This window comes from Gymnoscopelus braueri (assembly GCF_963280865.1).
Source record: "Gymnoscopelus braueri genome assembly, chromosome: 1".
Lineage (NCBI taxonomy): Eukaryota > Metazoa > Chordata > Actinopteri > Myctophiformes > Myctophidae > Gymnoscopelus > Gymnoscopelus braueri.
In genome coordinates this window covers 10,355,385-10,360,814 of record NC_137603.1, presented here as the reverse complement: position 1 = coordinate 10,360,814, position 5,430 = coordinate 10,355,385, and the positions used below count along the sequence as shown (strand labels likewise).

Below are 5,430 nucleotides of genomic sequence, written 5' to 3'. Positions count from 1 at the left end.
ATATATGACTAGCCTGCTGCAACCCTCCTGATTTCGTGTATAAAGGGGCGTGTGTATAGAGCCGGCGAGAGACGGCGCCTGATCCCATTGGTTCACCGATCTGTCCGTCAACCCCCGCCCCGTTAACACAACATTACGAGCGACGCCCACTGCACTCTGGTTGGTTGGGAAATGAAACACTTCCTCATACCCAGTACAGGCTATAGTTGGGCCAGGCTTTTATTTTTTAGCAAAACTAAGCAATAAAAGCCTGGAGATCGAGGCTAATATATGACAGTCTCGTATCAAGTCTTGTAAACCAGTAGGATCTTTACTCTGTCCACAGTAATGTTAATCTATGATGTTAATGTGATTGTCAAGTGAAGTTGGAGCTCCATGTCTTCATGAACCAGACATTGAATCCTTACCAACTAAACATTTGTCATGCTGTAGCGTGTCAGGCCTAGAATGACCATCCAGGTAATGCATGGCATTGAAAATAGTTTCCCTGTCTTGTTCATGGGCTGCAAATTGACAGTTTAGCTCCAAACTCACCTTTCTGCTGTTATTATAATTGACAAAGGTTTTCTCCTCATTTCTTCAAATTATATAGCGTGTATACTTCAAGTTTATTGTTACATCACAATTTAAGAAAACGGCAAACACGCCGAGGGAACATTAATTCAGCTCTAAATGCTGAAAATAAAATAAAAAACGGTTGAATTTGCATCATGTCTATAATATGCATACAGGCAATAGATCGTTTGACATAGACCCAGCCTATATTTTCTGTGTTGACAAATGTTGGGCACACAAATATTTTTATTGAGATTTGGCACTTGTAATTGATTTTTCATGAAGAATAAGGCATTCTAATGACATACGCAAGCTTTGGTCCTACATAAGTCTGCCTCCGAGCAGACTTGAGAAAGAGCGTGCCTCCCGCACAATTCACTGTCAAAAAAGATGAATGAATCAGACTACTAACATGGGAAGTTGTGTACATTCCTTTACGTAAAAATAATATGGGCGTAAACAGCTTAGTGAATTGTGCCCAACGGGTCTCATTGGGATGCATCATTATTCAATACCTTGTAGATCTGCTATTTTCAGATCACCAAAGTATTATAGGTTTTAGTGGACTTGAACAACGAGAGACACCGCCAAACGTTGCAAGGTCCACTAGAGCCGACTCAGTGCCGTTCGATTAAATATACCGATAGGGAGGGACAGAATGGTTAATTATCTCCCCCCACCACACCCCAGGCAGTGCCTGAGGACTATTTTCCACCACGGAGGAAAGCCGGCCAGTGCTGGCCTCTTGGAATGAGACGCAGTGACTAGGGGCGAAGCAGTTCGGCGTGCGTCACAGAAGGGGGCGTTGCCAAGTTACTAAGAAAACGGCACATGCTGTACAGGTCCTGTAGAAGGACGGGGAAGGACTGGGTCAGGTGGGTTGTGCTAAGGTGCCAACCAGGTATACTTAATGAACTGGTGGGTTTTGTCCACACAAAAATATATTTTTAACACTTACTGTAGTACAAGCTTTGGAAAAACATTCTTCCTCCGTATATATTAATATTCAATTCAATTCAAACTTTATTCCAGACACACAGGGGGTCCATATAGTACATACAAATATCACACAACAAATACATAACAAGAAATAAAAAGACAGCTCTTCCCAGGATTGACTATATCCTCAATAATACTGTTCCGGGACTAATAATAATACCAAATGATCATGTTTTAGGGGAAGTAGAGCCATGGAACCCTAACGTCCTTATTCAATTCCTTCATTTCAGACCAGTGTGTGGAGTCCAGACTGCAGGTCAAGATGAACTCTCCAGACTCAGCCAGGGACATTAAACAGGAACCTGAAGACCACCCGCACCTCAGTACGTTTTATGTTCTTTCTTTTTCTTTCATTTTTTCTGTTCTATTGTAGAGCTGTCGCAATATACATTTTTTACTATGCAATAATCATGACAAAATATATCATGATAATATTCCGATGATGAAACCAATTGGTCGTGCTGTCTTGTGCACGTACCATAGGCACCGGATGTCCCCCCATTATTTAGCGTTCGACTTGTCGATCTCGCCGCCCACTGGTCTATTTTTTATTTATTTTTTCCCCTACTGGCGCTGGTCTAGCACCCCACTGTTCCCACTTGTGTTGCACAATCGTCGTTGTGTATTGGCTGCATGCTTGCCTCTCGCTGCAATGACCGTTAAGTTACTGGCTACGTGTGCTACGTTGCTCTCTCAACTCGATCAACTAGGTGCCAGACAAGCTTATACACAACAAATCGTTGTTCTCTGTATTCCGCCTGTGGGTGTGAAAGAAGCGGAAGCCCGTGGGGCTCGGGTTGCAAGAATCAAGTGCTGCTATGATAGACTGACTGACCAGGGATCAGATTACTGCAGCTCAATATAGGGTATGGGAACAAAGTTGTTCCCCCGTCAGTTAAAGTGAGAGCAGAGAGCGCACGCACAAAGCACATCAAACCTCTGTGGAATCAAAGTGCACCGTGGCATTTGTGATCATGGATTCCTTATTCATCGAGGTGAATGTTTCTTATTGTAGGCTGCTACAGCTAGGCTAGATTTCATATTTCATATGAAGTATAGCTGACATCTCGCCTATACTGTGTTAGAACAGCATTTTAGGTTTGTCGGGTCCATAAAATAATGGGTGCTTTTTTCATAATTGTAAGAAGCCAAAGTAAAAAAAAAAAAAAAAAACATTGATTAATTGAGCAGTCCTACTTTGATCACTGCCCTCACAGAGGTCAAATATAGGCTGGTTATGTGATCCCATCCCTACTTGTGAACATTAGTTGTAACTTGGGGATGTATTTTGGGGCAAACAGTGTTTTCAGTTTTTCCGCTAGATGGCGCTGTTCCCCAACCTGTGATCCGCCATTTCACTCTCAGGCACACAAAGAAACAAGAGATCACGTGATCGCAAAATCTTAGTCACCATTCGCTTCCTTGTTATTTGATTTGGGAAAACGTCTGTAACTTGCCTCCCTTGTTTTCCTCAGTACGTATTGTTACTATACGATAATCTTGGCAGACCAAAAGCATCTAGAACAGGGTTTGTCTGTCACACAGCTCAAGCCGCTAAGTGCTTGACGTCATGAATCAGAAGCACATGAAAGCCTGACATGCCTGGTAAAAGTTTTGTAGTAGGTGAAAACTATGAAAACTGATTTTATGGCGTGCCTCTGTAGGGGGTGAGAGGTCTGTTAGTCTGCTCTTTGTGAGATAACAGATCTTTGACAAGCTTTTTAGAAGCTTGTTGCTTTGAGGTGTAACCACTTCAACCCTAGCATCCCTTTGCCGGCGGGGGGGATTTGAAAAAAATGATTATCTACAAACTCAACAAGAGATTTGTTGTAGAGGGAAAAGAGAAAGGACCAAGTACAGAGTCGACCCTGCTCAACATTAGTATTAGTTAAAGGGCAAGACCACTTTGGTAACTACAAAACCCAAACCTCTACCAAAGTGGTCTTGCCCTTTAACTAAGCATTTTTTTCACACTTTCAGAGAATATCCGTGGTCGTAATGGGGACATAGTTGGCAATAGATGCCAAAACAATAATATATTTATAATATTTATAATTGTTGAGAATATTTCCAATCTTAATTACTTCCCCGAGCCATGATGATGACTTACCCCAATCCAACCTTTGATGCTGAGAAAAATGGTGCCATATTATCATGAGCCTTAGTGAGGTCCAATTATATGAAGACAGGTTGAAAATGGGTGACGTCGTCCTTTAAGTGGTTAGCAACATTAAAATAAGTATATCTTCTTCAACTATTTCCAGATTTCAGTGCATGGCACGTCACTTGAAAACTCACAGTCTCCACTTTAATAATAAAACGGAATAATATAATGACCATGACATTGAAGCGCATTCTATCAGATGTGGAAAAAAGCTTGCTTGCTTGACCTATTGGCAGCATGCACAAGAAATGAGGCGCTGGTCGGTACAGTGGTTTGTGAAATTAGCACCAGACACACAGACAGATTCACAGACTAATATCTAGACATACTCTACAGGGTCTGATCATGAAAATAAGTGTACATACATTTTAAAGGTATCATGACATTCATTTTCACTTTTTTTATTTTCAATGTTTTATTTGGGGTTTTATGACTTCAATTACACCAAAAAACTTGAACTTAGAACATTCAGTGGATTTTCTGTGGTCTGGGGTTTTCTGAATAATTAGGCTGAAAAGTAATCTGAGCTTGGCCCTTCGACAGTGAGGTCACAGTCGATTAATCCCGCCCACTCTCCTCCTCGCCCCTCCCCTCCCCTATCCTTTCCTTTCGGGGGGGGGGGGGGGGGGGGGGGGAGCAGAGGCGATGATTGACAGGCAAAATCCCTCACCAGCGACACCCGCAGGCAAAGATTTATTTTTTCATTGCAGTTGAAAAGGCTTTAGAAATGTGAGAGAAAAACACCTGCCATGGATCACTGGAATGGGATTTTCACTTAAAACTTTTTGTACACTTTTGAAGGACCAGGACAAAGACTTTGAATGTGGTGTAAAAGTGAATGTCATTAAACCTTTAAACTACGACCCATTAACTTTCACCAGACATGTCAAGCTTTTGTGTTTGGAGGTGCTTCTGGTTCATAACGTCATGCACTTAGTGGCATGAGCTATGATTGGTCTACTTTGGAGGTGACATACATACATACTGTACATACAGACACATCCAGTTGTATACAGCTTGGCCTACAGCCTCACTTACTCCCAAATCAGAGCTCACATCTTGATTGATTGATTGGTTTAATACTTTATCGGTCAAAACATGTAAACTGCATGGAGGTACAGTAAATCGAATCACTATCATGTTATTTTTCTGCTCCTAGACATCCTGCACATGGCTGCGTGTAAAGAGGAGGATTCTCCTGAGCAGAAGAGGAGCCCCAGTCTGCTCCAGGAGGAACCAGAGCCTCCACACATTAAAGAGGAACAGGAGGAGATACTTCAAAGACCAGAGGAGCTTGATGGGTCAATGTTGACATTATTATCAGTGAAAGTTGATGATGATGAAGACAGCTCTTCACACTGCTATGAAGTTGAAGTCAAGCTTGAATCTGACACTGAAGTCACTGAAGACAGTGATGATTGGGAGGAGTTAAGTGGAGGTGTCCACACTGGAGAAAACACTGAAGTCAGTGATGATGATTGGGAGGAGTTAAGTGGAGGTGTCCACACTGGAGAAAAACGTTTCCAGTGTAAACATTGTAACAAGAGTTTCAGCTTTTCATCTAACCTGAAGCGACACCAGCGTATCCACACTGGAGAAAGACCTTTCCACTGTAAACATTGTGGCAAGAGTTTCAGTGACTCAGATTCACTGAAGAAACACCAGCTTGTCCACACTGGAGAAAAACCTTTCCAGTGTAAACATTGTGACAA

General features: G+C 42.1%; 1 long non-coding RNA gene across 1 annotated transcript; it reads left to right on the top strand.

The window, feature by feature from the left end:
• The first annotated feature begins 1,312 nt into the window (after nt 1-1,312).
• Nucleotides 1,313-5,153, top strand: LOC308077013. The gene is made up of 3 exons (XR_013932344.1): nt 1,313-1,430; nt 1,785-1,877; nt 4,878-5,153. It is a non-coding gene; the product is annotated as an uncharacterized lncRNA (long non-coding RNA).
• The last annotated feature ends 277 nt before the right edge of the window (nt 5,154-5,430 follow it).